We start from the raw sequence: 9,523 nt of genomic DNA on the forward strand, positions 1-9,523 counted from the left end.
ACACACACACACACACACACACACACACACACACACACACACACTTGAATGCTTAATTTGAGTCCACAAATTATATTAGACATACAGGGAAACAAATACACTACACTACACATCCACACACACTTACGCCTTGCACGCATGCATACTTCATTGACCCACTTACCGTACCAACATAACATTATCTATCTTTTATTATTTTGACCATCTATCTTTTGTCATTAATCAATTAATTAATGCTGTTGGTGTGACCCAGAACTATATCTTCATCATACTCAGCTTCTGAAAGTAGGTTAACTGGGTCTCATGGTCTTCTTGTGGTTACATATAGTATTTTGAACCCGGCTGAGCTTTTAGGGGAAGTTTGAACTTGTTGACAGCATGAATGATTGTGGCCCCTACTGCTAAAACCATTGTTTCACGGAAGATGTAATATAACGCGAAAAACAGACGCTAATCTTTATCTTCAGTAAACCATGTCATCCATCATGGCTCTTAGATACTTCCAGGTCATATAAATATTTGAACACCATCAGATGTTGGGCGTATTTTGTTTCCAATAAAGACCGTAAGAAAAGATGTGGAAATGCATCCTGGACCTCGCAGGGAATTCTCATTAGAGCCATCCTCCATCTATCCAATGTTGTCTTGCAGAAAGCCTTTATTTCCATATCTCGACTTGTATGTTTTGTTTTGTTTTTCCCATAAAAAGTATGATTCACTGTGAGCTTGTATATCGGCTATTATCGCTATTTCTGAAAAGATTTGTGAAAGCGGTTAAGATTGTCTGTGGGTTTTAGATTTAATAATATTAATAACTACACTGGATCCATTGGAAGTTGGAACACGGTCTCATTTTTCAATTTCCTGAAAGGTTTTCATCTGACAGCGACTCTTACTCTTACTCTTACTTCTGTATGGGCAGAGCCGGATTTACCTTGCTGAGGGCCCCCGGGCTGGAGAAAATTTGAGGGCCCCCCTTGGGGCGCGCGGCGGAGCTGCGCGGCCCGCGATTTTGGGCTATTTTGTTTTCATTTTGGGGTACCCAGGCCCCTAAAAAGAGAGGCAGGCAGGCAGAAGCTCTCAATGGTTTAACCATAATACAACTAAATACAATAACAATACACACATTTCACTTGAATTGGATTTCACTTTACAGTCGGGGGCCCCCGGGCTTCAGCCCACCCTAGCCCAACGGTAAGTCCGGCTCTGTGTATGGGAGACAATACGTTATGTAATATGTTTTTTGGCTAAATGCATCCAACACATTTTTTTCAGCAGTTTCACAACCAACCTGATCTCACAGAATATCTTATATGAACAAAATTACAATTCCATAGATAAATAAATGACTAAAAGAACCAAAAAATCATACTAGTGTTGACAGAGGTGTGGCTTTCACAAACACGGAAGTGCAATTTCACCATGGCTGGTTGGGGCTGGGTGAGTTCACCGTGGCTGGTTGGGGCTGGGTGAGTTCACCGTGGCTGGTTGGGGCTGGGTGAGTTCACCGTGGCTGGTTGGGGCTGGGTGAGTTCACCATGGCTGGTTGGGGCTGGGTGAGTTCACTGTGGCTGGTTGGGGCTGGGTGAGTTCACCGTGGCTGGTTGGGGCTGGGTGAGTTCACTGTGGCTGGTTGGGGCTGGGTGAGTTCACCGTGGCTGGTTGGGGCTGGGTGAGTTCACTGTGGCTGGTTGGGGCTGGGTGAGTTCACTGTGGCTGGGTGAGTTCACTGTGGCTGGTTGGGGCTGGGTGAGTTCACTGTGGCTGGGTGAGTTCACCGTGGCTGGTTGGGGCTGGGTGAGTTCACTGTGGCTGGTTGGGGCTGGGTGAGTTCACTGTGGCTGGTTGGGGCTGGGTGAGTTCACTGTGGCTGGGTGAGTTCACCGTGGCTGGTTGGGGCTGGGTGAGTTCACCGTGGCTGGTTGGGGCTGGGTGAGTTCACTGTGGCTGGTTGGGGCTGGGTGAGTTCACCGTGGCTGGTTGGGGCTGGGTGAGTTCACTGTGGCTGGGTGAGTTCACCGTGGCTGGTTGGGGCTGGGTGAGTTCACTGTGGCTGGGTGAGTTCACCGTGGCTGGTTGGGGCTGGGTGAGTTCTGGTTGGGGCTGGGTGAGTTCACTGTGGCTGGGTGAGTTCACCGTGGCTGGTTGGGGCTGGGTGAGTTCACTGTGGCTGGGTGAGTTCACCGTGGCTGGTTGGGGCTGGGTGAGTTCACTGTGGCTGGGTGAGTTCACCGTGGCTGGTTGGGGCTGGGTGAGTTCTGGTTGGGGCTGGGTGAGTTCACTGTGGCTGGGTGAGTTCACCGTGGCTGGTTGGGGCTGGGTGAGTTCACTGTGGCTGGGTGAGTTCACCGTGGCTGGTTGGGGCTGGGTGAGTTCACTGTGGCTGGGTGAGTTCACCGTGGCTGGTTGGGGCTGGGTGAGTTCTGGTTGGGGCTGGGTGAGTTCACTGTGGCTGGGTGAGTTCACCGTGGCTGGTTGGGGCTGGGTGAGTTCACTGTGGCTGGGTGAGTTCACCGTGGCTGGTTGGGGCTGGGTGAGTTCACTGTGGCTGGGTGAGTTCACCGTGGCTGGTTGGGGCTGGGTGAGTTCTGGTTGGGGCTGGGTGAGTTCTGGTTGGGGCTGGGTGAGTTCTGGTTGGGGCTGGGTGAGTTCTGGTTGGGGCTGGGTGAGTTCTGGTTGGGGCTGGGTGAGTTCTGGTTGGGGCTGGGTGAGTTCACCGTGGCTGGTTGGGGCTGGGTGAGTTCTGGTTGGGGCTGGGTGAGTTCTGGTTGGGGCTGGGTGAGTTCTGGTTGGGGCTGGGTGAGTTCTGGTTGGGGCTGGGTGAGTTCACCGTGGCTGGTTGGGGCTGGGTGAGTTCTGGTTGGGGCTGGGTGAGTTCTGGTTGGGGCTGGGTGAGTTCTGGTTGGGGCTGGGTGAGTTCACCGTGGCTGGTTGGGGCTGGGTGAGTTCTGGTTGGGGCTGGGTGAGTTCTGGTTGGGGCTGGGTGAGTTCTGGTTGGGGCTGGGTGAGTTCTGGTTGGGGCTGGGTGAGTTCTGGTTGGGGCTGGGTGAGTTCTGGTTGGGGCTGGGTGAGTTCTGGTTGGGGCTGGGTGAGTTCTGGTTGGGGCTGGGTGAGTTCTGTTTGGGGCTGGGTGAGTTCTGGTTGGGGCTGGGTGAGTTCTGGTTGGGGCTGGGTGAGTTCTGGTTGGGGCTGGGTGAGTTCTGGTTGGGGCTGGGTGAGTTCTGGTTGGGGCTGGGTGAGTTCTGGTTGGGGCTGGGTGAGTTCTGTTTGGGGCTGGGTGAGTTCTGGTTGGGGCTGGGTGAGTTCTGGTTGGGGCTGGGTGAGTTCTGGTTGGGGCTGGGTGAGTTCTGGTTGGGGCTGGGTGAGTTCTGTTTGGGGCTGGGTGAGTTCTGGTTGGGGCTGGGTGAGTTCTGGTTGGGGCTGGGTGAGTTCTGGTTGGGGCTGGGTGAGTTCTGGTTGGGGCTGGGTGAGTTCTGGTTGGGGCTGGGTGAGTTCTGGTTGGGGCTGGGTGAGTTCTGGTTGGGGCTGGGTGAGTTCTGGTTGGGGCTGGGTGAGTTCTGGTTGGGGCTGGGTGAGTTCTGTTTGGGGCTGGGTGAGTTCTGGTTGGGGCTGGGTGAGTTCTGGTTGGGGCTGGGTGAGTTCTGGTTGGGGCTGGGTGAGTTCTGGTTGGGGCTGGGTGAGTTCTGGTTGGGGCTGGGTGAGTTCTGGTTGGGGCTGGGTGAGTTCTGGTTGGGGCTGGGTGAGTTCTGGTTGGGGCTGGGTGAGTTCTGGTTGGGGCTGGGTGAGTTCTGGTTGGGGCTGGGTGAGTTCTGGTTGGGGCTGGGTGAGTTCTGGTTGGGGCTGGGTGAGTTCTGGTTGGGGCTGGGTGAGTTCTGGTTGGGGCTGGGTGAGTTCTGGTTGGGGCTGGGTGAGTTCTGGTTGGGGCTGGGTGAGTTCTGGTTGGGGCTGGGTGAGTTCTGGTTGGGGCTGGGTGAGTTCTGGTTGGGGCTGGGATTGCAACTCGGACGGGGCTGAGTCGGCTCTACCGAACTTCGCAACCCTCAGCGCGGCGACTCGCTCGGCGGTGCTTCACGTGGCTCAAGTTTGGTAGAGACGGCGCCCCTCCGTCATTGTCTATGGGAGGTATTTCAGTGTCATTTGAACAGACTTTTGGCTCTATTATCTACAGAATGGCAATTTCGTTCATATATACTATACTATATTCTGTGAGATAAGGGCCATGTTACACTTCATCACTTACTGTAGCAGTCAAAGCAGTAAAGATATGAACACAAGTAGCCTGTAGGTGTTAATGGCGTTATGATATCTATAATAAGGTCTCATTAGCCAGTTCAACGGGGGAAAGCACATGCTGAAAACTTTAAAATTTTAAACTATTAGGTCAAGTGTTATATGCTTTATACTGAAAATTCTAACTCTTGGGTCAAGTATGCGTTCACCAAAACAGCATCCTTTCTCCAGAAGCGTATCCCCATAGACCGTGGGAGGAAGCAGACCTCTTCTAGTATTTCATTTCTCAGTATATGTTGGCTCCGCCGTTCCACTATGTTGATACTGTTAGAACAATTAACTGATACAGTCCATGTTTCCTGTGTGCTACAGAAAGAGGTTTAGCCTGTCATCGGCTTCTTCTGAATCTTCAGATTACCATTTGTATCAATGATGAATCACACTATAGAGTATAGCATTGTATAATGCTGTCTAACCTCCTAATTGTGATCCGCTGACAAAATATTAATCTTCAGAGTCACAGGGTTTCATTCCCCTGAGCCTGAAATACAATCTTATGTTGCAATTCTTATTCAAGCTCACAATGTTGTCTCAGATGGGATACAAGATAATAGCCTGCATGATTATAGCCTACAGGACATGCCATAAAAAAACACGAATAAAATTAAAACATCGATCATAATCCCAAAGGATGGTTATTTTCCACTACTGCTGGTCATGTACTACAGTTGGGTGCCACCGATATTGTCCCTTATCATTTGACCCATTTAGGCCTGACCTCAAAATTTAAAAAAATCCTTCTAAATCCTCCAGTTTTCTGAAATAAATATTTTCACGACTTTTCAAAAATAGCAGACCTACAAGCTCGTAGCGCGCCACTCGGTGGCGCGCTATGAGCTTGTAGATCTGCTATTTTTCAATAGCTAAATTATAACATAATGTTTAAAACACCAAAAGGGGTTCCCGCCCAAAATGGGTTAACTGTCCTTTTGCGCAGATCACGCAAACCTCAGCAAAAATAAAAGGACAATATCGATGGCCTCCAACTGTATGTGCATAACTTTTGACTTGTTTCCTGGGTCATTAAGCACCTGTGGGAGGCAATATCAGGTATCAATTACAGCAGAAGAAGAAAACGTCGGACTAAAATTAATTTGTTAAAAAGATTCTCGATTTTCCTGCTGCCAGGTTTTCTGATCTCCCCTCGATTCATAAATGTAATGTCTAGTGGTAGTACAGTAACCTATCCATTATCTTCTGCCATGAAAAACATTTACATAAATGCCTAATTCCTACCAAATCAGACCTGATCTACTGCTATAGCCATTAATGAACAATGACACCAGCCTGTACTGTACGTACGTCTGAGAGTTTTTCACATTGAGTAAATACTGAATTATTAACCCATTTAGACCTGAGGCCGATTCTAAAAAAAAATCTTCTAAGTCCTAAAAGTTTTCACAAAAACCTATGTTTCTAGGTCAGTGGTGCTCAAACTTTTTCATGTCAAGGACCACCAAAATGATCTGCATTTGGCTGCGGACCCCCCATCTGAAAATATGTTTTTCATGCAGGGACCCCCCCAGAACTCCAGACTTGAGTTAAAAACATTCACACTGAAAGAATATGTATTCAAAGATTTGCGACACATTTTCACGATTTTTCAAAAATAGTGGATCTACAAGCTCGTAGCGCGGCACTTGGTGCCTCGCTATGAGCTTGTAGATCTGCTATTTTTGAATGGGTTAACCACTTCAAGCTGCACTGTGTAACTTTCCTCTTCTACCATGGACTTGAACCCGGTTTCCTCCCTTTGTGGGCCATCTTCCAGTGACAAAGACACATAAGATAGGTTACCGTCCAGCAACATATACAACATACTGTAGCCACAGCGTTTCTGTGTGGATGCTGTCTCCCAAGAATGCAGCATCATTGCAACATACAGATTCATATTAATTATAATGAGAAGGCACATGTGGTGGTGGCTGTAATCTGAATGCCCTGCATAATGATCTTGTATTTTCAGAGTTGAAACCTTTTGTGTAAAAGAACAAACCAATCTAACCCAATCATGTACAGTATATTCTTCCTCAAATGCTATCAAATGAAACCGAATACAATCAACTCTGTCAGCAACGCAATTACTGTAGTCTGATTGAAACATACAAGATGCATAAATGCTCCATATTTCTTGTTTGGGAGATACAACCGCAAAACTGAAGCATTCCTTGTGGCATTTCACATTTTGTATGCAATTGTGCACTCATGAGAATGAACAGCAACCACTGGAATCGTCTTATTACGTTTGGGAACTCCAACTCTGCGTAAACTTGTTTTTTTATTTTTTTTTATTTTTTATTGAATTAGAGTGAATGAAGTCTTATAATTAGTATGGTCAAAGTAAATTATAGGACTGACTTGTGCTGGTGCCATGTACATATAAGTCACTTTATCAGGCAGATCGAGCTGTAATCAAAGCTGCCAGTCTGTGGTTTTGCCTCCGTATCATTGATTTGAAATGTACAGTATATGACAATGAAGATGAGTCCAAGACATAACAGCACTGTCCCTCTCTGCGGGCTGCATATGTCTGCCAAATGAATGTGGTCCAACTAAGCTCTGGTTGTATGATCTCCTCGTTATGGTAGATGGCTTCAAGTTAAGGAACGTATAATGTTTATGGTCTAATGACATCATTTGAATTTATTTTTTACTACTAATTTACTTACAGTATACTTACAACTAACAAAAAGCACAATACAGTATACCGTAGCTTAATCCCCCCCCCCCCCCCCCCCCCCCCCCACACACACACACACTTATAATAACAATTTAGGGACACAGCCTTAAGTCAGTGGTTTCCATCTTTTTTTCCCCAAAAGCTGAGACCCCCCACAGTTGCACAGAGCACACGCATACTGTACATCAAGTCAGGCTTTTGTGTGCACCCCAGACTGTTTTCAAGTTGCTTGATTGATTATTTAGGTATTTGATTTTCATTTGATCAGAAACATCCACCTCCTACATATAAACGTAAACCCACTGTAATTCCATCTACATTTTAACCACGTTAGATTTATTGAAACCATTGGTTCTATAGTGACTGATATTGTTCTTCTAATGTGTGAGAGGGACTTGAATGTAATATGGCTAAAATAGAGTTTGAAATTATAAAGGCCTATTCATAGTCAGAGAGAAGGGCTGGAGCGGTGGCGGTGGTTTGCTCTTCACCGCGGCTCGTGACGTCATGTTGTAGTTCGGTGGACACCCCACCACCGAAAATCCAGACTATGTATGAGCCTTAATGGGGACGAAAATTTCCTGAGATCTGCTATGTTCGCTCTTTTTTTTTAAACAGTTTTAAAATATTTCTCACAATATAATGACATGCCCACAACATTGATTGAAAGGTTGAAAGTGGTAAAGCATTCTAACGACGGTATTACTGTACTTCACATGATGTTACATGTGGGAATTAGCTGTGTTAAACATACAGGATAATAGAATAATTGTCTGTATGACAAGCTGAGAAGACAGTTGGATGAAACCCAGTTGTCATTTTTTATATCATGTTTAAAATGTTGGACTTCCTCCAAACAGACAAGGCCTCAACCTGTCTGTCTGTCTGTCTGTCTGTCTGTCTGTCTGTCTGTCTGTCTGTCTGTCTGTCTGCCTGCCTGCCTGCCTGCCTGCCTGCCTGCCTGCCTGCCTGCCTGTCTGTCTAACCGTTTGCCCCCAAGCCTGCAGAATGGCTTGGCAATGTTGAAGCCCTCCATCCCTACTGGTCAAAAACTGGTACTGCAGGCGGGCTGGGCCCAGGTTAAATTGTTGAATGAATCGTGACGTAGGACGTGACCCAGAGGTACCACAAGAACAGCGCGAGGGGTACTATGATAGGAGCCAACCAATCATATCAACACTCGAGGGGTGCTATGATAGGAGCCAGCCAATCATATCAACACTCGAGGGGTGCTATGATAGGAGCCAGCCAATCATATCAACACTCGAGGGGTACTATGATAGGAGCCAAAAAATCATACAGTGTTTTGATGACAATCGTGTGTCCTGTTTTTATCCATTACTACAGTATGTTCACTGCTCATATTTTCACATACAAACTTCTCTTCAACTAGGATTTCAGATAATGGTCCATAGATTGTGTGAAGAACGTTTCAGACAAATCTCTCAAAGATCCAGGCAGAAAATCAGATCAAACTGCTCAAAATGGTGGAATATCCTTTGGACAATTGGAGTGAGACTGGTTTCAGTGCCATTTGGCATGACCCTCTACCATACTGTAAAGTTTCATAAGCATATGACGCTGCATGTATGTATTAGGAGCAGAAGAAGAATTTTCACAAAACAGTAATTTGCATTGGCTCATAAAAACGTGCATTTCATGCATTTTGATGAAAGATCCTGGGAGGAGATAGATTTTAACTGTTTTTCATATAATTCAAAATGGCGGGTGATCTAAAGGTCAGAGGTCAAAAGTCAGAACATGAAAGTAGTTCGGCATGAGGAGACGCATATGGGTATCAAAGTTTTATTTCTGACGGTCAAATGGTTCATGAGCTATGTCATGCTATGTACGATTGGCCACCATTTGGCCAATCGTTGTGGACTTCGTGTCCTCACCGTTTGGCATAGCCCTCTACCATATTGGAAAGTTTCGCGAAAACCGACTGCACGGTTCAGCCAGAACGGCTTTTTTTGGCAGAAGAAGGAGAAGAAAAAAACAGAAAAAAACAATAAGGGGACCAAGTCCCTTCACGACTTCTTGGTCCCGAAGGGACAGCCACGCTGCCTTCCTCAGGGTGTTAAGATCAAAGTCAATCTTATGTACACTTAAGAGTTACTACTTAAGTGCGAATATTTTGATCTTTTTAGAGTCCTAGCTTAGTCTAGAACACCTCAAAAGGACTGGAGTGCATTGTACCTCTATTGAACTCTGATGTCATAGACAGGCCGCATGACGTCTGAGATCCGCACGGATGCTATGCCGCTAGACGTTCTGTTGCAGTAAATGACAAGTTGCTTAGCGTAATGAATGATGGTGTAGGCCTATAAACTACTGCAGAGGTAGTAAACATGGCCATGCAGCCCCAGGAACCAAACTGAGTACATTTAGTCTCACCATGGGACCCAGGCTCATGAAAGCACGTGTACAAGTCACTCAGGCTCATTAAAACATAGTAGTGACCAGGGCTCATTAAAACATACTTGCACTGTTTTCATCTGGGAACCAACTAGATTCTTTCTTTCTTTCTTTCTCTTTCTTTCTTCCTCTAGC

Source organism: Electrona antarctica, assembly GCF_951216825.1.
Source record: "Electrona antarctica genome assembly, chromosome: 2".
NCBI classification, from domain to species: Eukaryota; Metazoa; Chordata; class Actinopteri; order Myctophiformes; family Myctophidae; genus Electrona; species Electrona antarctica.